This window comes from Ursus americanus, chromosome 26, assembly GCF_024610735.1.
Source record: "Ursus americanus isolate L20-20 chromosome 26, mUrsAme1.1.p, whole genome shotgun sequence".
Taxonomy (NCBI): domain Eukaryota; kingdom Metazoa; phylum Chordata; class Mammalia; order Carnivora; family Ursidae; genus Ursus; species Ursus americanus.
In genome coordinates, this window is record NC_142152.1 from 26,830,440 (window position 1) to 26,854,261 (window position 23,822).

The following is a 23,822-nucleotide window of genomic DNA, read 5'->3' on the forward strand; positions in this document are numbered from 1 at the left end:
GGGTGCTCGTCTGTTTCTGCCTAAAACTAGTTATTTTGCTAGTTTGCTAGTACCAAAACCTAAATGTCTTAGGAAGGAAAGAGTTGAAATCTTTTAGGAATAGTTAACATTTTGTTGATGTCCAGGTTAAATGGTTAGATGGACTTGTGAAATATTTGGATTAATTTCTTCACTATTATGTGATTCAAATATAAGATAGCATGAAATAGGGATAGTGCCTGAATGCAAAAGTGCAACCTGGGTGTTAGGATATTACAGTTGATACGATGTGATGCTGTGGGATTATTTTTTGTTTTTATTTTGTATATTAAAAAATACTGACTTTAATCCAGGATCTTTTGACAGCTTTGTTTGTTATTCATTGATGTGAACAGAAATTCTGGCATTTTTTCACTTATACCTTTCCCAGGAGTTGGCTAGGGCTTGGATAGCAGAGCTTCTTTTATGGAGGGGCCAGAAGTACACTAAATCCTGGATTTGATTTAAGACTCTGGGGTTTAAAATAAAGTGTGAGACTCAGTGCTAGGGAGCTTCTCAGCATGAACAAAATTTAGTAATAATAACTTAGAATGGATGAACCTCAAAGGGTTCTGAAGCTTGGTGTGTAAATAAGCATGCACGATCTTAGATACTCATTCGAACTTCTTTATTTTGGAAATGTCCCAAGAACAGTGTCTCTTGAGAGATTACTAGCATTTACGAACTCAGTAGTGGTGAGAAAAATCATGAGAATCTGATTACCATGTGGCCTTCTTAGCTGTTAGCCCAAATTGTCATCACCACAAAGTTTTCCAGAGTGTTTTCAGTTCACAGTAACTCAGATTTCATGTTTGTTCATGATTCTGAAAATAATTCAAGAGTCTTCTTTGTACATTTATTTCCCACTAATATGATATGTCTTAAACTACATTTCTTTCTACTGTCCCTAGCCTTCTCAGTAGGAACTGCTCTGTCAGACATCCAGAAAAAATCATTTTTTAATCACAGTTGTAATCCCTTCCTGTAGATGGGGAATAGCAGATGTTGGACTGATTGACTTCAAGGTGAAGAAGAAATTCAAGGCTCTGCCTCCCTTATAGCAGGCATGGGGTACATTCCTTCCATAATGATATTTTCAGATTGTTCTGCACTTGTAAATAATACTGGTTCACACCAGGCATATGCACTAGGTAGTCTCCCTCTGACCAATGAAGCACATTTTTCTCCATATGGCATGCAATAATCCAGCATCTTAATCGTTTTATTTCTACTGGTAACCTGGAACCAGAGTCTGTGTGGGGGAAAAAAAAAGAGCTTCCGTTAGTCCCTTTGCAAAGGATCTCTTTGGTAGTGTAAAGATGTGCAACATATGCATAATATAGACAGTAGGTTAAAGAAAGATAATTCATTTTGTTAGCTTAAATTAAGAAATATGATGATGATAATATGTATATACATATATCATACATATATGAGAAAGACAGAGAGAGGGAGAGAATACAGAGAATAAAACCTGGCAGGCTTTGGTTCTGTGAAATTTAGCATATGAAACACCTGAACTAAGTAAAAAGCAAAATAAAAAACACTGACTTTTTTCTTTAAAAATTTCATTATTAGACACTGAGTCTTTATTGACATCACTACGTTTTGATATTCTGTGAAAGAGAACTAATGACAGTAGAAGGTGACTCTTTGCTGGGCATGATGAGAAAGAAAGGTGTTGAACAGGCAGATCAGATCAAAGCAGGAAGAGGAGAGGTTCGGTAATCATTGAGCCTTAGGAAATTTGGAACCCCAGAGAGAATACAAACTCTAAAGTCCATGGCATCAGGGCAAACTATATTCCCAATTTTTATTATTTTTTTCACAACATCCTGATAATGGTAAATTCTAAAGAAAATTGAGATTAATAAGTGAGCAGTTACTTGAAGTTTACAACAAAGGAGAAAGGGAGTGCTGTGTCACTCAATACCTGTTGTATCCAACAGTAGAATAGGTGTATCAAATTTCAGGGAAAAAAATAGTTTTTATTTTGTTTTGTGCTTGAGAGAGAGAGTGCATGCGAGCACGGAGTGGAGGGTGGGAGGGGCAGAGGGAGAGGGAGTGAGAGAGAATCTTAAGCAGTCTCCATGCCGAACGCAGAGTACTATGTGAGGCTTGATCTCAGGAGCCGAAATCAAGAGTCAGATGCTTAACCAACTGAGCCACCCAGTCTCCCCAGAAAAAAAAAAAAGTAGATTTAATTAAAATCCAAACTTGAGTTTTACAAAGACGATTGATTGGTCGAATGATTGATGTACTATTCTAATCATAAGCTATTAGTCTCCATTTGAAAGTCAGCAGTAGACTTTACAATTATATCATCATGGCTTTCGATATTTGTAATTTCTATAATTCTCTCATTAACCTTTCACAGATATATAGTTTGGAAGCAGAAAATAACATCAAGTTGTACTATTGACCCACACACCGATTAGGTTTTATAAATTAATGACTCATTTGTGAAGACTTACAGTAACTAATAATTTCTTGTGTGTCCAAACAGACACTGCAAGGTGATTGGGGGTAGTAATCATGTTTAAAGTTTTCAGTTTGTTTCCATGACACTCTACATTGTGCTAGATGAAAAGTAAGGATTTACAAAATTTATATTTTATTATTTATTGGAATGAACATCTAATATTACAACACATTGATGAAGAATAAAACTTTGATATGTATTTATTATTGAATTATTACTCAAAAATACATTTCTGATCTCAAAAACTAAATTATACTTATATATTCAACTAGGATGGGATAACAGTACTGATTTGGCTCCCTACCTGAAACAACTTAGAAAAATATAAAATTAGAAACATTAGTTTTCAGAAATATGACAGTTCTTCAAAATGCAAATTAATTTAGAGTGGTGGGATGCAGGACATCATTTGCCTAGGTTTAAGGGCTGAGTGAGAAGTGAGAAGAAGGTATTACAAAAGAATATGAGGGACTTTTTGCATATGATGAACACATTCATTAACTTAATTGTGGTGATGGTTGCAAGGGTACATATATCAAAACTTATCAAATTAAATGTTTTAAATATGTGCAGTTTATTATATGCCAATAATCTATCAATAAAGCTGTAAAAAATATAGTTCTATTAACCTGAATTAATAAATAAGGAGATTCCAAAGAGTTATCATTCTAGGTATACACTGGAGTAGTAAGAATTTTTTAAATTATGACATTTTAACAGAACTAATAAAGAGGAATATAGACTGTGTATAGACAAAATCAATACTTTTGGTATTAATATTTTTTAAATGGTATTTTAAAAGAAATGGTGTAATTGCCTTATCTCCTTTTGCACTTAAAGTCAATAATATATGGGAGAAAACTAAATGCTTGGCTTTGTCTCCTTCAAGTTTCATGAACTCCTTATGATCACAGACTATTCAATATCTGTTTAATAACTTTCACTGTGGGCCAAATAGGTACCATCCTCTGTTTTCTGGGGTTAGGGGTTGTCATTTGGGCAATGTAAAAAACTGTAAACCAAATGATAAGTGATAGCTCCTAACTTCATAGGATTTACACAGTAGTGGCAAGAAAGACATATAAACTAACCATAGCACAATGCAGAATGAAACACCTACTAATGGATGTACTTTTCCATTTTCAAAATGTGCTAATAAAGCAGTGCGGATATAGGACCCATGAATTCTGAAATGAAGCCAAGAATGGGGAATGAGGACAGGGGAGGTTTCACAGACAGATGTGAGAGAATTTACATGCACAGGATGGGCTCTGATGTACACATACAATAAAGCCTCAAGTAAGTCTTTGGACCCTTGTGGTAACTCTTACAGCTGCTACCTTCTCTCCTGGGCAGCTGTCAATCTCCATTTGTTCTACCTTATGGATTTCTAAAGAGTCACTGAGTAGAAAAGTCTAATGCTTAAGCTCAAGCTGGGTGTTCTTTATTAGCTGAACTTTGGAATAAGAGACAGCAAAAGAGCTAAAGTCATGTACTTCAAGCCAACTCCTTAAATCATGTGGGCACAAAATATTCCAGAGATCATAGCAGTTCAGACTACACATAGCAATAACTCAGCAAGTCAGGTTTTTAATTACCTCAAAAACTTGAATCAACACCGAATGCTATCAAAAGCAAAATGAATGTACATTAATCACAGAATATTTTAGTCACATGGCATCTTTCATCCCAGAAAAGTTCACAACCCCTGGGTCTGTTTCTCATCACACTTAACCTGAGGAAACAGGATAGCAAGTAGCTTTGAAAAGATTTAATGGGAGAAGGTTGGGTGTTTAATTTAGACAGAGCTACACAATAGTTTCAGAAAGCAGTCACTTTCTCTTATTGGGTCTCATACAGAGTTCCTATATTGTTTTCTCTCTAGTGATAAAAAAGTGGGCAATAGTTCATTTATATGTTCATTGATATCCTGGGCAAATAATAAGTCTTGAGAAGAACTTCTAACACCCATCTAATAGGAGACTTACTATTAGAAAATATGATAGTTTTTGTAATGAAAAGTCTATGAATATGTTTATTATTACTGAATAATTGGTTTATTAATTTCCCTAATAAATACAGTTATGGAAAAGCAGACACACAGATGTATGGTTCTGATGATTTAGACAGACCAGAACTGTTTCCTGCTCTCCAAACTAAGATATTGGTAAAATATCGTCCAACTTCTGTCCCTGTGGAAAAGTGGGCCAAAGGAAGAACTGAAGCCATAACAGAAAAGTGAAATTTCCCAGGATGCCTGGGTGGCTCAGTCAGTTAAGTGTCTGCCTTCAGCTCAGGTCATGATCCCGGGGTCCTGGGATGGATTCCCACATCTGGCTCCTTTCTCAGCGGGGAGCCTGCTTCTCCCTCTGCCTGCAGCTCCCCCTGCTTGTGCTCGCTCACTTGCTCTCTCTCTCTGACAAAGAAATAAATAAAACCTTAAAAAAAAAAAGAAAAATAATATTTTCCTAGAGCATCAGTTTTCTATCAATAACCATTATAAGATGAACTTTTTATATGAAAACAATTTTTAAACTATGTTCCCTGGACCCTTGTACTCTTAAAGATTTATTCTAAGCCTTTTGTAAATAATGTATTTTCTTCCAAAGAATTAAATTCTCTGAGGAGTTTCTGAAATACTTTTATCACTTCTATATAATTAGGAATAATTTTTAAGATCTCATTGTAAAATAAAAAAAAAAGTCATCTACTAAATAAGTTTTAAAACTATTCTATTAAGAGAGAGATGTATGGACTTTGAAAAAAAAAAGTAAATTCATTTGACCTTTATAGATTAAATGAAATTTGAAATAAATTGTGTGCTTAATAAATTATCAAGATAATTTGCTTACTCTTCTTTATCCTTTATTATTCTGAGTGAGACTTGGTTAGAAAATTATTTCTTATCTAAAAGGAAGGTTAACTATGATTCAATAGTAAATTCATGGATAAAACAGAAGATTGGCTGTTCATTCATTCCAAAATATTTAATGGACCCTTACTCTGATCTAGGCCCCATACTATGCTAGAATTGGCTCCATGTCTGTTTTCTAGTGGATCTCAGCTGTGGGGAAAGATAAATGTAAGTAAATGCAGCTGTGACATTGTCTGGCCAATCATTCAGGCATGATGAAATGTATCTTTCTGATTTTAAGTCAAACTTACTTTAATTTTCATTTCAAATGTTTGTTCTCTTGTGGGGTGGTGACTTCATAGTGCTCATTTGTCTTACCTCAAAAACAGTCTTTACCCTAGTCTTTACCTGGGCTTCTATCTTGCTTTGGTAACTTACACACTGTCAAGATGTTGAGAAGGGGTCAGGTCAATCAGTTACTACTGATTTGAATACTACGTATTTCATCTTTCCCCACAGGCGGTTGAAACATCAGCTCCATTCTAGTATCACAGTTTGTCCACACGGGTTTTGTTAAATGTTCCCTTGTTGCTGTTCTCAAGGGCCCATTTGATAAAGCAGCTTTCTTTGTTCATTGTATGTCCCTCTTGGGGGCAGTCAGGGTTTGGTTTGTGATAACTTAAAAACCAGAAAGAGAATAGATGATAATTGGGGATAAAGGTCAAGGCGCAGGGCCACAAAGTCAACTAAGTAAGAGGTGAAGTAAGTGGCAATTGGCTAGTTATTTTTGTCATATTATTCCAACATGGTGAATTACAGTCAAGTGATGTAAGAGCTGAAAAACAAAATGGTTAGCACAAGAATGGCACATGAGAAAGATCAACATTCATGTGGGCATAGAAGGAAGGTAGTGCTCAGAGAAGGCTTCCTTGAGCAAGAGTAAATGCTCATAGATATCTACTGATCCATGACTTCTACCCTAGGTCGATTCCCCTTGTTTATGATGTCCCTGCATCATACAGCTTGCCCAAAGTTTTCAACAGAAAAGTTCATCCTTAAGAGAAAGTCTTAATACACTTATTACCCTATCTAACATAGAAATTCTAAAATTTTATAATATCCTTTTTAAAAATGTTCTCATGGATTATTATATTAATGTGGCAAGATGTAGCTAGAATAGCATGGACTTTGGAGTTAGGTATATACGGTGGGTTGAAGTCTTAACGAATTGTTTTTTAGTAACTGGACAGTAAGTGATTAACTTCTCTGAGATTCAACTTCTCATCTATAAAATTTGGATAAAAATTTTGAAATGTAGGGCAATTGATAGGATTCTATAGAAAAACTTAATACATTGCCTAACACAGTACTAAAAAATGGTAATTTAGTATTGTGGATAGTAATAATGATATGAAAAATAATGCCCCCCTAATCAGAAGATGCTCTATGAATGTGAATCACTCTGAGTAGTAGGAATTTTTAAAGAAACTACAATCAATCAAATGATTTTTATGGTCTCATAAAATCATAAAACTGGAAAGGATCCAAATCTCTCACCTTTGGTAGTAATTCTAATAATTAATAGGCCTTTTTTCCATACCTCAAAGTAATCTAAAACTTCAAGTGCAGAATGAATTAGCTATTTTTCACTTTTGGAAAGTTGACATTTAGCCTTTTAGCTGAATGATCAGTAAATGTAATTATGTTGAATTTAGAGGAAAAAAATAACAGATTCCCCTTTTCTGGATGATACATAGTTCAACAGTTCTACTCAGAATTTTTTAATAATACATAGAATATGTAGTTAATAACAAAATACAGACATTAATCTGTCAATATTCTATTTCACAATTTTGTTGCCTCTATTCTCTAAGTGGGCTAATTTATGAAATAGGCAAAAATACCAATATTTTTTACTTTATGTATATCAAACTCAGTAATTATCTTGGTCATTTATTAGTGTAAAACTTAAACATTATGACTTTGTCACAGATGACCATAATAAGTATCAAATTAAATACTTTATAATGGGTGGGGCCTTAGACCAAAACCTTGGAAGAAGATGAGAATAATCTAAAGGACTTTACATTATTCTCAGTATGGCCTTAGACTAATAGGTAAAAGAGGGAACCCAAAAATCTTCTAGTTTCACTCTATTTTTTTCAGAAAAATATCCCAGCCATTGGTGACAAAAACAACAACAACAAAGACCAACTAGGTCCACACATCAGAAGTAGCAGACGTAAATAAATAAACGAAATAAATAATAATTTTAAAAATAAAGTCCAATTTGAAGCCCTACATTCAAGATAGAAGATAGTCATACTCACATACTTCAATTCATTCTCTAATCATAGTCTTGTTACAGGTTAACTATTTTTTGTGTTTTCTTCTATTGGTGAGCTTGTGTTTCTACTAGCATCCTACCGTCTTACCACATTATCCCTACATAGAGAATAAAATGAAAGCCTATTAAGAGGAGGTGAATGATTACAATGTATGGAAATTTCTTTTCAGATAGAAGAAATTATATAAAGCCTGCCCTTCAGTGCCAGTGGGCTATGGGAAGGAAAGGTGATACAGGTTAAGTTAGCAACCATGAGGTATGTTTGTCTAGATTTCACTTCTTTGGGCTCAAACTTAAAAGGAATGTATGTGTAGATACATGAAAAGGTTTTCAACATTACTAATCATCAGGGAATTGCAAATCAAAACCAACTGTGAGATATCACTTCACACCTGTTAGAATGGCTAGTGGCACAAGGACAAGAAATAACAAGTGTTGGTGAGAATGTAGAAAAAAGGGAACCCTTTTGCACTATTTGTGGGAATGTAAATTGGTGCAGCCACTGTGGAAAACAGCATGGAGGTGTCTCAAAAAATTAAAAATAGACTATCATATGATCTAGTAATTCTACTTCTGGGTATTTACCCAAAGAAAATGAAAACACTGACTCAAAAAAGATAATATGAATCTCCGTGTTCATTGCATTTTTTGACAAGAGCCAAGTAATGGAACACCTAAGAGCGTCCATTGATAAATGGGTAAAGAAAATGTGAAATACACGCACACACACACACACACACAGAAATACCACTCAGTCATAAAATGGGAGGTAGAATTTTGAAGGCAAATCAAGTCCCTCATACACCCAATATCAAAATACCTGAATGTATAAAGCAAATACTAACAGATCTGAAAGGAGGAATAGACAATAATACAATAATAGTAAAGGACTTAAATGCCTCATTTTCAACAGTAGATTATGCAGACAGAAAATCAATATGGAAACATTGAACATAAAGTAGTCATTAGATCTGATGGACCTAACAGACATATACAGTACTTTCCATAAAACAGCAGCAGAATACAAATTCTTCTCACATACACATGGAACGTTCTCCAGGATAGAGCACATACTAGGCCACAAAACAAGTCTTAGGAAGATTGAAATTTTACCAGAAATCTTTTATGAGCACAATGGTATGAAACTAGAAATCAATTATAGTAAGAAAACTGGAAAGTTTACAAATACCTACAGATTAAACAACATTCTCCTGAATAGCCAGTGGGTCAAAGAAGAAATCACAAGAAAAATAAAAAAAAAATGTCTTGAGATAAGTGAAAATGAAAACAGAATATATCAAAACTTGTGAGATGCACTAAAAGCAGTTGGAAGAGGGAAGGTTATAATGATAAACACCCGTATTAAGAAAAAAGAAGGAATTCAAATAAACAATTTTATATTACACCTAAAACAATCAGAAAAAAGAACAGACTAAGCCCCAAGTTAGTAAAAGGAAGAAAATAACAAAGATCAGAGCAGAAGTAAGTGAAATAGAGACTAGAAAGGCAATAGAAAAGATCAGTGAAATTAAGAGCTGGCTTTTTGAAAAGATAAACAAAATTCACGAACCTTTAGCTAGACTAAGAAAAAAAGAGAGGACTCAAATAATATCAGAAATGAAAGAGGAGGGGCGCCTGGGTAGATCAGTCAGTTAAGCATCTGACTCTTGATTTTGGCTCAGGTCATGATCTTAGGGTCATGAGATTGAACCCTGCATCAGGCTCCACGTTGGTTGTGGGGACTGCCTGGATTCTCTCTCTCTTCCTCTCCCTCTGCCTGTCCCCACCACTGGTGTGCCCTCATGCTCTCTCTCTCTCTGAAAAAAAGGGGAAAAAAAGAAGAAATAAAAGAGGAGACATTTACAACAGACAACAAAAGTATTAAAGATCTTAAGTGACTATTAGGAACAATTATGTGCAAACAAATTTGATAACCCAGAAGAAATTAATAAATTCCCAGAAACATATAACCAACTTTTCTTTTCTTTTCTTTTCTTTTCTTTTCTTTTCTTTTCTTTTCTTTTCTTTTCTTTTCTTTTCTTTTCTCTTTTCTTTTTTTTTTCTCTCCTCTCCTCTCCTCTCCTCTCCTCTCCTCTCCTCTCCTCTCCTCTCCTCTCCTCTCCTCTCCTCTTCTCTTCTCTTCTCTTCTCTTCTTTTCCTTTTTTAATTTCCTCAGCAAGGCAAAGAGCTCTCCAGGGTCCATCTGGCTCTCACTTTCCCTGGCGCTGTCTCTGTAGAGCTCTGTAGAGCAGTGCAATTGTGAGAGTGCAATTGTAAATGGGATTGTTTTCTTAATTTCATTTCCTGGAAGATTTCATATTGTTAAAATGTTCATACTACCCCAAAACTATCTACAGCTTCAGTGCAATCCGTATCAAAATTCTAATGGCATTTTTCACAGAAATAGAAAAAAAATCTTAAAATTCATATGGAACCACACAAAACCCCAAATATGAAAGCAATCTTGAGAAAGAAGAGCAAAGCATAACATTTCCTGATTTCAAACTGTATTACAAAGCTATAGTAATCAAAACAGTATGGTATGGACATAAAACAAGAACAGGAGTCCAGAAATAAGCTCACACATACATTGTTAATTTTGACAAAGGCATCAAGAATATACAATGGAGAAAGGGTAATCTCTTCAATAGTACAGGAAAAAATGGATAGCCACATGGAAAAGAATGATACTGGACCCCTGTGTTAAATCACATAAAAATCAACTCCAAATGGATTAAAGACTTGAATGTAAGACCTTAAACCATGAAACTCCTACAAAAAACATGGGGTGAGCCCCTGGACATTGGTCTTGTCAGTGATTTTTTGGATTTGACACCAAAAACAAAGGCAACCAAAGCAAAAATAAAGACAACATCAAACTAAAAATCTTCTGCACAGCAAAGGAAACCATCAATAGAATGAAAAGGCAACCTATGGAATGTGAGAAAATATTTGTAAACCTCATATCCAAAAAGAGGTTAATATTCAAAATACACAGGGGACTCATACAACTCAATAGAAACAAAAAAATCAAACAAATACCCTAATTTAAAAACTGGAGAAAGAACCTGAATAGACTTTTTTCCCCCACCATCGGTGGGAATATAAACTGGTACAGCGACTATCAACACAGTTTTAAAGTTCCTCAGATGTTAAAAATAAAACTACTATATGATCCAGTAATCTATTCTGGATGTATCCAAAGGAAATGAAATCAGAATCTGGAGGAGATATCAGTACTCCTGTTCATTGCAGCATTATTCACAATAGGCAAGATAGGGAAACAACCTAAGTGTTCATCAATGGGTCAATGGATAAAGAAAATATGATGTGTGTGTGTGTGTGTGTGTGTGTGTGTGTGTGTGTGTGTGTGTGTATGCTCTTCTGTATTTACTAGAATATACTTCATTATATAATGTTACACTTCCCAGTTAGAAAAGAACATTAGACGGGTGCCTGGGGGGCTCAGCTGGTTAAGTGTTCTCTCGTGATTTCAGCTCAGGTCATGATCTCAGGGTGGTAAGATTGAGCCCCACGTCAGGCTCCATGCTGGGTGTGGAGCCTGTATAAGATTCTCTGTATCGCTGTCTGTACCCCCACCCTCCGCTGCTCACTCACACATATGTGCACTCTCTCTCTCAAAAATAAAAAAGAAAGAACATTAGAATATTTAACTTAATATAATCATATTACATAGGGTCTCCTGTTCCTCTGCCTTATTTCAGTCTTAATAATTACACACAATTACATTACTTACCATGATAAACTGAAACTGAGTAAGGAAAAATCTGGTGAAAATATACATATTTTTTAAATGAAGAGACTTTATGTATTTTTTATATGTATGTTATATATTATTTATCCTTAAAAAAGAAGCAAATCTGCCATTTCCAACAACATGGATGAACCTGGAGGACTTTATGCTAAGTGAAATAAGCCAGAAAGGGAAAGACAGTTAAAGAATTGCAGCATGGTATCACTTATATGTGGAATTAAAAAAAAAAAAATCAAACTCCTAGAGACCAAAGTAGATTGGTGGTTACCAGTGGCTGGAGGATGGGGTGGTCTGGTTAAAGATAACAAACTCTTAGTTAAAAGATGAATAAATTTTGAAGATCTAATGTGTAACATGGTGACTGTCATTGATAATACTGTGTTGTGTAATTGAAATTTGCTGAGAGTAGAACCCAAGTGTTCTCACCAAAAAAAAAAAAAAAAAAAGTAAATATGTGAAGTGATGGATTTGCTAATTCAGTTGTGGGAATCTTTTCACAATGTGTACATATATCAAGTCATTATGTCATATACTTTAAACATACTACAATTTTATTTATCAATCATACCTCAAGAAAACTGGAAAAATACGTTTCTCATGAATATTATAGTAGGAAAGACACCCCAAGGAGAAGATCTAGTTTGAAGAAAGAGTAGATGAATTTCAAGAAGAATATTTTAAAACTTCTCTTGGATTTAGCCATGAAAGAAGCCAGTTACAATCCTAAGTAATTTTAAGTCCAAAAATTAAGTCTCTACATTCTAACTCTAAGAAACATTCAGTTGAACTCTTGCAGACAGCACTTTTGAAGACAGTAGAGACATTATTAAAAAAGGAATGTGACTTTTCATATAGTTCATCCTTTAAAGATCCACTCACTCATGATGTGTAATACAGTTTTCAAAACATTCTTAAATTAAACTTTCATCTTTGTGTTCTCTTTTTGTATGACTGATAAATTGAATTTGACATTCCTCAAATCAATTACAATTTCATATGTTTAGTTTTGTTGGTCAAAATACGTTATAATCTATTTACTTTCATGATTAATTTTCTGGTTGAAGATGAAAACTTAAAAATACAAACTATTCTGTCCAGTAGTAAGGCCAGCATTTTTAATGAGACCATGCTATATGCAGTTGTTTGTCAGTTATACCTTTAGTAGTCTACAAATGTTTCAGCCTTCAGCTTTTTTTGATGTCCACACCAGTCTGATTGTCTTCCCAATAAACTCCAAAAACTCTCCTTTATTAATATTTTGGTGCCTACATGTTGCCAAGCCCAGTGACCCAGTGACCAATTCTCAGTCGTCATACTTGATGATTCTACAGCAGTTGATTAGCTATCTTTCTTTAAATACTTTTTTGTTTTTAATTTGGATTTTAGGTCACCACAGACTTGTAACATTCTTCCTGTCTCAATGACCACTCTGCATTAGTCTTTGCAGGAATCCTCCTTCCTTTTCCAGTCTTTAAATATTATAGTGCTTCAGGGCTTAGAACTTAGATCTCTTTTTTTCTCTTTATACTCATTTTCCCTGGGACGTGTAGCTTTAAAAAGAAAAGACTTCTCGATTTTAAAGTCCTGCTTGGACTTCTATATTCACCTATCTACCTGCTTGACATTCCTATTTAGATCTAGGGAGCATCTTAGTCTTAATATGGCATTAGGCTAATGTGTGATATTCAGACTCATACCTGTTCTTTTCCAAGTATTTTCAATTTTAGAAAATGACACTGCACTGAAATATACTCCAAATATATTTTTATCACTTTTACTGCTGCTACCCCAACCAACCTGCCAACCATCTCTTGTCTTGATTATTCAGATGTCTACTAATTTGTCTCACTTTTGGCATTTTGTTTCTTCCTATAGTCTTTTCTTTCCTACGGTGTAGTCAGTGGGACTGTTTTAATGTAAGAGTTTTGTTTCTACATGTCTTAAGTTATTCCAGTTCCTTTCAGGCAACCAGTCTTCTCTACATGGTCCAGTCTCCACTCAAACTCCATGCCTCATTTTTTCCCCATTTTGCCCACTGTATTTCAGCCACTTAGCCTCTTTTCTGTTCTTCACGTATGCAGAGTATGTTTCCAACTCTCCCTGAAAATCTCTTTCTCTAGAAAAATGCAAGCCTCACCCCCTTACCTCAAGCATGTCTCTGCTCAAATAGCGACTTCTTCACTTATCCACCTGGTCCACAAGAGTCACTCCTATTTATCCTGTCTTCGCATGAGCATACTACTACTTATCATTACTTGACATTATCTTATTTATGTATTTGTTTTTTATTTTATTTTTTTTTATCCTCGGCCTTCCTAAAATATAAAGTGCAAGAAGGAAAAAGACTGTACCACATACTCTTAGAAGAATAATGACGGAATGACAGACTGATTGAATGAATGCATAATGCTTTTCTCTCTTAAATATTTTCTCTAACTAAATTCCTTTACACAGCTCATCTTGAGCCAAGTCTTAATGAGTTTAACTTTGTACCTTGAGAGTCAGGCAACTTAAAAGAGAGATGGGCACAACCATTTATAGTACCTTTAGTTTTTTGTGATTTGTATACGAACAACAATCTGGCTACCATATGTTTAAAATGACTTTTAAATATTGTCCACTTTAATAAGAAATATTGCTAGAAAATGTATTGCCCCAAGATAGTGTGGTCATTTTGTAAGGGAAAACTTTAATGAGATAAGGTGGGCTGAGAGAACTTGGAGGTTTTTAAGATTTTTTAAAAAAATTAAATTATTTTCCCAGAGCATTGAGGAGTACTTTCTAAATGTCAACTAAAAAATGGTAAATACAAGTATCTGAAGAAAACAGTTTCTGGATCCAGCTAGCTTTCAGGAACTTTTATGCCTTTGGCATAAATGAACTGCTATAGAATTTGCTCATCGTGTTTTTAGTATAGGAACCTTCGATATTACTTGGGAAGAATTACTGAAAATTAAATAACTAGTGGATGCTAAGTCTCTCATAAATAGAATTTACCTGGTGAAATACAATAATATTTGGTTAGCACTGTCTGTGAAATTGACATTAGAGAGATTAACAAGAGAGTTTCTAGACATTATTACCAGCAAGAATGAGGAATAAGGCAAATTAAATGAAATCTCTTGTGTTTTAAAGTTCTAGGAAGCAGAAACAAACACAAAGATTTCTTGTGCAGTCATACTTAAATATCCAATAATAATCAGGTTTCTTTTACTGTAATTTCCTAAGAAGAATATCTGCAGATTTCATCCATTCTGTAAAAGTTAGCACTATTGATTCTTTATAAATAACACTATTTGAAACTCTGGATTTCACATTTCTTTCGTTTGCTGCCAGAGCATAGGGTCACAGCTTTTATCATGTAAAGCTCCTGAAAAAGTTACTGTGCAACTTGATCCCTTGACTTCGTATAATAAAATGCAAAAAAAGATGAGCATATTTCAAAGCTTATATGTGCACGTGAGGCTATGTGTAATCACCCACTCATCTTTTTTTCTAACCAATTACAAGCTTATTGTAGTCTTAAAAATTTTAAGCTTTAAGTAAATTAGCTCATGAAAATAGTTTTTTGACATGCCAGAAACCATATTGTGGCCACAGTGATTTTCCTGAGTAAATCTGAATATTTTTCCTATTTTTTTTCACGTGTTTTATTTTTCGTAGATGAGCCAAAACAAAATGAAGTCTATCCTTTAATCTAATTGAATATATTATGGAGTAAAGTAGGCATAATTCTCAGAGGCTCAGTTATGAAAGACTGAATTTCTAAAATATACAACTATCTTGTAGAACTATAGAGTTGCACAGAGCTAATAATGGAATCACCCAACCACCTTCTGCTAAGTGATATAAATACAGATATCCTAGCATCTAGATGTTACCAAGGACCTTAGGGTGTTACTTTAGGCTGAAACCATAGAGTGCTATACAAGAGTATGTCTTATATAACATCTGCCTTTTATCAGTATTAGCTGATAAACTATATGCCTGTATTTAGTTTTAAATGTTTCCAGGTTTTTAAAAATAAAATATTTATTCTAAATGTAATATGCAATTATAAATGTATTCAGATATAAGACATTTTCATTTTCATTTAATGAAGAATTCATTTCTGAGCAAGCTGATGTGCCTTTTATTTGTGGAAGCTCGTCGAGGGGCTATTCCTTTCCTTGTATAATGCAGTTCACTTTGCACAACCAGGTAGCGTTCCCTGGCTGATTACACAAATTCCTTTTTCCTAGCTAACCTTGGAAATCTTGGATATTATAGAACCACACTGACTGGTGCCAAAGGGGAAACTTTTGTGAATTTCTGATATAAAATGTTCTGCTTTGGATGAAAGGGATTCCCTAGAAGTGGATTTTAAATCCCTTTTAGAAATTTTCTGCTGGTTGTTAACTCTACATTCATCATTTTGTCCATGACTGTTATATGTGATGTACGTCAATGGAAGCTGTTATGGGAGATTTTTAATACCTGTACCCTCATAGACTGACACACTTTCCTGATTATTAGGGTCTGCATTTTAATTGTTTGCTAGTGTTTTAGATTGGTTTTATACTGACTCATTTAAATTCTTGCCCCAGTGTACTCTTTTTTAACAAAAAAAGTTTTGTCATGTAAAACACACCATGCTTGTTACTGGATATATGAAAATGGATAAAGCATGTATGACCCTATACCTTCCATTTCTATTGTAGGTGAGACAAAGGCTAAACATAACTAATTTAAATACAACTATTATAAAGATGATAAAAGAGGAATTCCATTTTACAATTTCTATTGTAAATAACATGTTGCTTGTCATGGTCAAAGAAGACAGCTATGGCCCACTGGGCAAAGCAGAATTACTGTTACTAACCTCCTTACAAATTAGGGCTTCGCTTAAAATAAGTGAGCTAGCTTCCATAGACAAAGAAAAAAATATTATCTATGCTACATGGGATGGAGAACATTTTGTGCAGTGATTTTTTATTTCAGTCGACTTTCTGGATCAATTAAAGGTAACATAATAAATTCTATGGTGCTTAGCTACTTAAGAATGAAATCGCAACGAAATGGTTGACATAGATGTTAACAGTTATTGGCTTCTGGCTTTAAGTTGAAGCAAATGGAACTTGAATGCACATTGAACCAATTCCAATTTATCCGTTTTTGTTTGTTGTTTTTGTTGTTTTGCGTGCTTTTACCTTCTCCGATGCAACTGTAATCTTTGTAGGCATTCAAGTGAATATTGACTTATCTTAATTTATGCTGTAAGTGACATGTCAAAAGAGCAAACCGGGGATGTACTGTATGGTGACTAACATAATATAATAAAAAATCATTATTAAAAAAAAAAAAAAGAGCACATGTTCGGTGCTATTATCAGAAAGTTCAATCAATGAAGAAATTGTTAATTTTTAATAACTGTGGTCATGTTTAATCCTTGATTCTCAAAGATAGATCTAGCTGCTTAGCTAGAAAATATATTTTAAATTGTAAACAAAAAAAAAGGAAAACGACATTTTAATGACATCTGTCATTTTTAAAAGAACAAACTGTGTTCCAATTCAAACCTGTGTAAACACAACTGAAAATGAATCTCTTTCACAGAATTTTTTAAAAGAAGTTAAAGTGTGCTGATTATTCAATACAAATGAGTAAGTATGAAAAAAACCAACAGATACCATGGACCCCCTGACTGTTTTCCAACTTACAGTTCTGTTATGAATATACATAACATGAAAATACATGGTAGATAACTGGCTTCAGTGGTTGTGGGTTGTGGTGGCTTCTGTCACTGACATTCTTCATTCAAACTTGTTGGGGCTATTGTGGATAAAGAATAATTTGCCATCCCTTTTTTGCATGCATTTTTAACCTTGAACTAGAACAGTAATTGTAATATCTCAACTGATTTATTAAAATGAGTTTTATTAAAATGAGAACTGCTCCATTTAACAATAAAAAGGGTCGAGGTAAGAGATAAGTGAATTTCCTATGTAAATGACTTGAACCAGCTGAATTGAAATATGTTTAAATTATCTTTCACTTGTAGTTATTGTGTTACCAATAAATTGGATTCATAAACTTTAATACAGGATGAGATTTTACAAGAAATAGTACTTCATAAGTATAAGTATTATATTATTTATTTATATAATTATAAGCATACATCACCACCACCACTGCTCTTTCAGTGGTAGAAAACAAAGTTCAGCAGATTTTTATAAATACAAGCACAAATTTTTAAGGATTTCTTATTATTTAGGCAATTGTTAAAGATGACAGATTTTAGAAGAGAATGTGAGATATCAGCTAACTGTGTGATCTCTGGCAAGTTACTAGATCCCAGTAAGCCTCAAGGTCGTATCTGTAGAGATAGTAACAATGACCCTGCAGTTCCTTCAGGATTAAGCGAAATAATACATAGATAACAGTGAGTAGGATGTCTCACCTGCAGTGAGTGCTCACGAAATGAATGTTATTGTTCGAAATAGCATGAAAAAATTGCTTAGATGAGAAGTGGCTCTATTAGATGAGGATAAATAAGGCAAATGGGCTATGATTTCCTAACTCTTCAATGCTTTCATTTATAAAGCTCGGATATTCTTTTATCCACCAAGATTAGAAAGATAGGAAGTGAAAGATATGAAGTATAGTTACAGCACATGTGTAACTGTTTATGAATAATTAGGAAAGGATGAAACAATGAAAAGTAAACTCTGACTTCTCTTTTTGGTAATATAGTATGCTAGTTATCCAGCAAAAAAACACTTCTGATATAGAAAACCAAAGGTATAAATGAAATTACAAAAAAAAAAAAAAAAAGAAAACAGCAGAAAACTTTACAAATGCATGTTTGACCTCCTGGGAAGCAAAAGAAATAAATATTAGAGGTCATAAAGAACAACTGCCCATGGAACACAGATGAGGCCTTCTCATATTATCTACCAATCTCTGGCAGAATAGTTCTTGTTTTTTAATGAGTTAACAATGCAAACAGGAGACAAAGAACTCCAAAAACTTCTTTTTGCAGTGGGTATTGTAGGAAAAAAAACATGCTCCAAAAATTGTATCAGCTGAGAATCACTACCAACAAGTCTGTTGTGGGGCTTTGGAACCTATATTCATACCACTTTTAAGGCTAAAAAAACATCCAAGCAAAATGTCTTCTTTAAGGTGATCCTATGTGTTAGTATCAGAAGGTACTGAGCAGAAAAATCACAGATACTCTTTATTTCCCATGGGATATTTAAAAATCCCTGTAAATTTCTAAGAAATAGGAGCTCACAAAGACAAATCAGAAAACATGCAAAGAAACAAGCCACATGAAGCCAGAGTAAGCAGAAACAAGCAAGAGAACTAGACCTACATAAACTGCAGACATTTGAATAGTCAAATACAGCATACTAAATGAATTTAATATGCTTAAAGAAGATTTCAAAAAGTAATATTAAATGTACAGTGAATACCAAATTGTTACGAGCTAAATTGTGCTCTTCTAAAATTCATAGTTTGAAGCCCTAACCCCCAGTACCTCAGAATGTGACTCTGTTTGAAGATAGGGCCTAGAAAAGGGTAATTAGGTAAAAATGAGGTTCTTATAATGAGATGCATAGCCACAGAGAAAATACCTCCTGAGGACACAGCAAGAAAGCAACCCTCTGCAAACCAGGAACAGAGATATCAGAAGGAGCCATATCTTCCCACACCTTGAATTTGGACTTCCAGCCTTCAGAACTATAAGAACAGAAATTTTCTGTTTTTAATTCATCCTGTTTGTGGAATTTTCTTATGGCAGCCCTGGCAAAATAATGCAGTATAAAAATAAGCAAACATTAAAAAATAAACTTCCATATGAAAAACAAATTCCTTGAAATCAGATAATTAATTAACATTAGCACTTGAATTAGCCAGGATATTCTTTTTTTTTTTTTAAGATTTTATTCATTTATTTGAGAGAGAGAGAGAGCACAGTGTTGAGGGGAGGAGCAGAGGGAGAGGGAGAAGCAGGCTCCCCACTGAGAAGGGAGCCCGCTATGGAGCTTTATCCTAGGACCCTAAGATCATGACCCAAGCTGAAGGCAGACATTCAATCAACTGAGCCATCCAGGTGTCCCTAGCCAGGACACTCTTGAAGAGGAAGAATAAGGAGCAAAAATTTGCCCAATAAGATACCAAGATTTATCCAACAGCCTTACTACTCAGACAATGTGGCATGGCTGCAAGCATAGACAAATAGACTAGAGTAGTGCTATACATAGTATATGACCCAGAAGTAGGGTTACCATTTATCCCAGTTTTCTTGGGGCAGCTCAGTTTACACCAGTTGTCTTGATGTCTCACTTAGCTTAGTAATTAGTACTCTCTAAACTATCAGTTTGAATCATAAATTATATCACCTGATCTCCACATTTTGGATCTTTGAGGAAAGGATCAACTAGTTAATGAATGTTAGTAGCAAAAAGATCCAACCTAAAGAATAAATTAAATTAGATGTCTCTTCACACGAAATTCCAAATTCAGTTGGTATAAATACTGTGAAGACAATTTAGCATTACATATGGAGGATTGAAATGAAGCACATGATCATGTACCCAAGCCTCATGTCTTGGATATCAACACAGAGGAACGGTATCTTTTTCTAATTGGTCTGCTGCAAGGGGTGCTGTACTCTAATTGGTCTGTCCTGTGGGGGATGTCTTTTGCAATTATACTTTCCTGGAGCTGCACTTTTTTGTTATTGTGTATTTATTTGCATCCTCACACGAGGTCCTAATGTGCTAGCAGTGGCCTTGATTGAACTTCAGTGGGAGGTACTTGCTATCCGAGAGAACTTTAATTTCTGATGATACAGTTCTCATTATTGACTCACATTTTATTTATGATTCTCTGAAGTCCTCAATCATTTTATTACCTAATCATGATCTCCATCTTATCTTAATATTCGGGCTACTCACTTACGCCAAAGGGCACACTCGTAGGAGGGCGCTATTGTACAAAAAATAAGATGTGAAAGGCAAAGTCTGAAGTCTTAACTGCATTCAAAGCCTAGATTTGCGGGTTTGAGAGACGTGCTGGATCTTTCATAACTTTGACTTCCAAGTCTATAAAACATGAATAATAATACCACTCCACAGGGTTGTGGTGTGAAATGAATGAGGTAAGAGAACAGTACTAAATGAATGCTAGCTCTCACATTTTATATTACATTTATTTTTACCAAATTGAATTTATTATATTCATCTCTTCACTTTCCCCAGCAAATATAGTGTTTTATGATTTCGCCATCTATGATAGTCATTAATTGTATTGTTCAATGCAATCATCCAAGTGATTGCATCAAGTTATGGAAGAGTAGAGGTGCAAAACCAGAGCTCATGGTCCCCACAGTACACCTCACCCTTGGTGAATATCCATCAGTCCAAGTGACTGCATCAAGTTATGGAAGAGTAGAGGTGCAAAACCAGAGCCCATGGTCCCCACAGTACACCTCACCCTTGGTGAATATCCATCAGTCCAAGTGACTGCATCAAGTTATGGAAGAGTAGAGGTGCAAAACCAGAGCTCACGGTCCCCACAGTACGCCTCACCCTTGGTGAATATCTATCAGTCCAAGTGACTGCATCAAGTTATGGAAGAGTAGAGGTGCAAAACCAGAGCTCATGGTCCCCACAGTACGCCTCACCCTTGGTGAATATCCATCAGTCCAAGTGACTGCATCAAGTTATAGAAGAGTAGAGGTGCAAAACCAGAGCTCACGGTCCCCACAGTACGCCTCACCCTTGGTGAATATCCATCAGTCCAAGTGACTGCATCAAGTTATGGAAGAGTAGAGGTGCAAAACCAGAGCTCATGGTCCCCACAGTACGCCTCACCCTTGGTGAATATCCATCGGCTCACACTGGACACTGTTATTCAACAAGTAATCAGTATATTTATTTTACTTGAATTCAGTGTATATATTTTTTAAAGATTTTATTTATTTATTCGACAGAGATAGAGACAGCCAGCGAGAGAGGGAACACAAGCAGGGAGAGTGGGAGAGGAAGAAGCAGGCTCATAGCAGAGGAGCCTGATGTGGGGCTCCATCCCGGATCGCTGGGATCACGCCCTGAGCTGAAGGCAGACGCTTAACCGCTGTGCCACCCAGGCGCCCCTTTTCCATAATAGTGATCAGCATCCGAGATATTATTTTTTTGTTTATTATTCTATTTTTTTTTAAGATTTTACTTATTTATTTGACAGAGAGAGAGACAGCCAGCGAGAGAGGGAACACAAGCAGGGGGAGTGGGAGAGGAAGAAGCAGGCTCCCAGCGGAGGAGCCTGATGTGGGGCTCGATCCCATAACGCCGGGATCACGCCCTGAGCCGAAGGCAGACGCTTAACCGCTGTGCCACCCAGGCGCCCTGAATTCAGTGTATATTTAATCATTATATCCAATGATTATTGAATTGCTACTACCCCTATCCAAAAAAAAAGTTCAGATTAAGAGAAAAAAGGTTTAAAAAAAAAAGCTTTATACTGAGATTTTTAATAAATCAAACAGAAAATTTTTAAAAATCTAAGCACCTTAGTAGAAAACAGTATCAAATATAATGTAAAATGTCAGGTGACATTCATACTAAAAAACATGCTTAAATCATTAATACAGTGTTAAATCACTATTAATCTGACTACCTAGTAATTGAAGACATTATTTCTCATAGCACTGAAATTTCTCATTGGGTTCATCTGAAGATCTGACAAAACCTGAGTTTTCTCTCCTTCGAATTAGCAATTAGAAACTATCAAAGGTATTGGGTTAATAAAACATTATTTATTTTTAAAATATTCAATTATAAATCGGAGTACATGTATAAGAACAATGTTTCTGAAGGGTTTGCAGCTGGGACTAATTTACTTCTTCAAAGATCCCCTGAGATCTGAGCAACGGACTAAACCCTCGTGAACTACCTCTGAATGCTATAGTTATATTGAACGTTCTCTCAAAGTACGAATTCATAGAGAAAACAAAAGTCCCAGAACACACAGTCAGTGAATTTGTTAACTCTAAAGACTGGACTTGAATTTTGTCAGTCTTCCCAAAGTTAGAGAAATGTAGAAACTCTGATGTTAAAGCAGGTTATGGGAACATAGTAAAAGTCTTTAAACAAAATGAAGTACTTAAAAACAAAACTCCGAAGTTGTTAATTTAGATTGACCAACACCCTAAGTGAAGAATTTAGCAAAAATATATGCCTTATAGGATGTGGTTTGTCTTTAGGTTAAGCAAGGTTAAGGGGAAGCCAAGCAATTGGCTGGTTTCAAAACTGGTAACTTCTGTTGAGTCTTAGTGTGGCAGAGATCCAAAGCATGGAAGCAAGGGCATGGGTCCACGCCAAGAGCCATATTCTGTGGAAAGCTGGCTTGTTGTAAGCTGATCTTCTAAACCCCCAGCTCATGGTAGTTTCCCCTTCTTCTTGGTATTTTTTTTTCTTCTATAGTACCATCTTAGAAGGATGGTATACCAACTATATTAAAAAGAAATTTTAGAAAATTTAGAATAAGATGTTGCCACATCTTATTTTATCACATATTATTGCATGTTATTCTATATATGATACAATAATCTGTAGCAATGAAAAAATAATTGTAAAAGAAAGACATTCCCTCGTTTTTAGATGTTTAACAGCGCATAATTTGTTTTACTGGTTCAGGCACTGGCATAATAAATATACAGAAAAAATATTTTTCTTCTATTACATTTTTCTTCTTAGGATTATTAGTATAAATATCACCTTTGGGGCTCTTTGTGTATTTCCCCCCAAAAGGAATACGCCAAAATTAAAAACTACTGGAAGTACCAGCCAACATCTGTCATTAATTGAGCACATAATAATGTGCTGACCACTGTGCACGGAGCTGCAGATGTAACACTAGCAATTTAGATGAGTTTCTTGCTCTTACGATGCTCTTACAAATGCTCTTACAAATGCTCTTACATTCTAGTATTGGAGATAAACCATAAACTATAAATTAAAATGTGCTTATCATTGTTCCAGGTAACCAAAAAGCCTATGAAGGCAATTAAACAAACCAGCGGAATAAAGTATGTTTCAAAGAGGGTAAGAATAGGAAATTTAGTTGGGAAAGCCATGGAGGGCCTTTCTGAGTGAGATGTGAATAATGGGAAGGAGACAGAAAGTCCCAGAGAGGGAGAGAGAGAAGAGCAAGAACCAGATCTTATGAGAGAGACAGATTTCTCTTGTTCAAGGAGTAGAAAAGCCAGTGGGAGTGAACTTGGTTAGTAAACTCACTCCTTTTGTTCTAACTTTAACATAGAACATGGAGGGCATTGTCAGTCATGTAAAAGTCATTA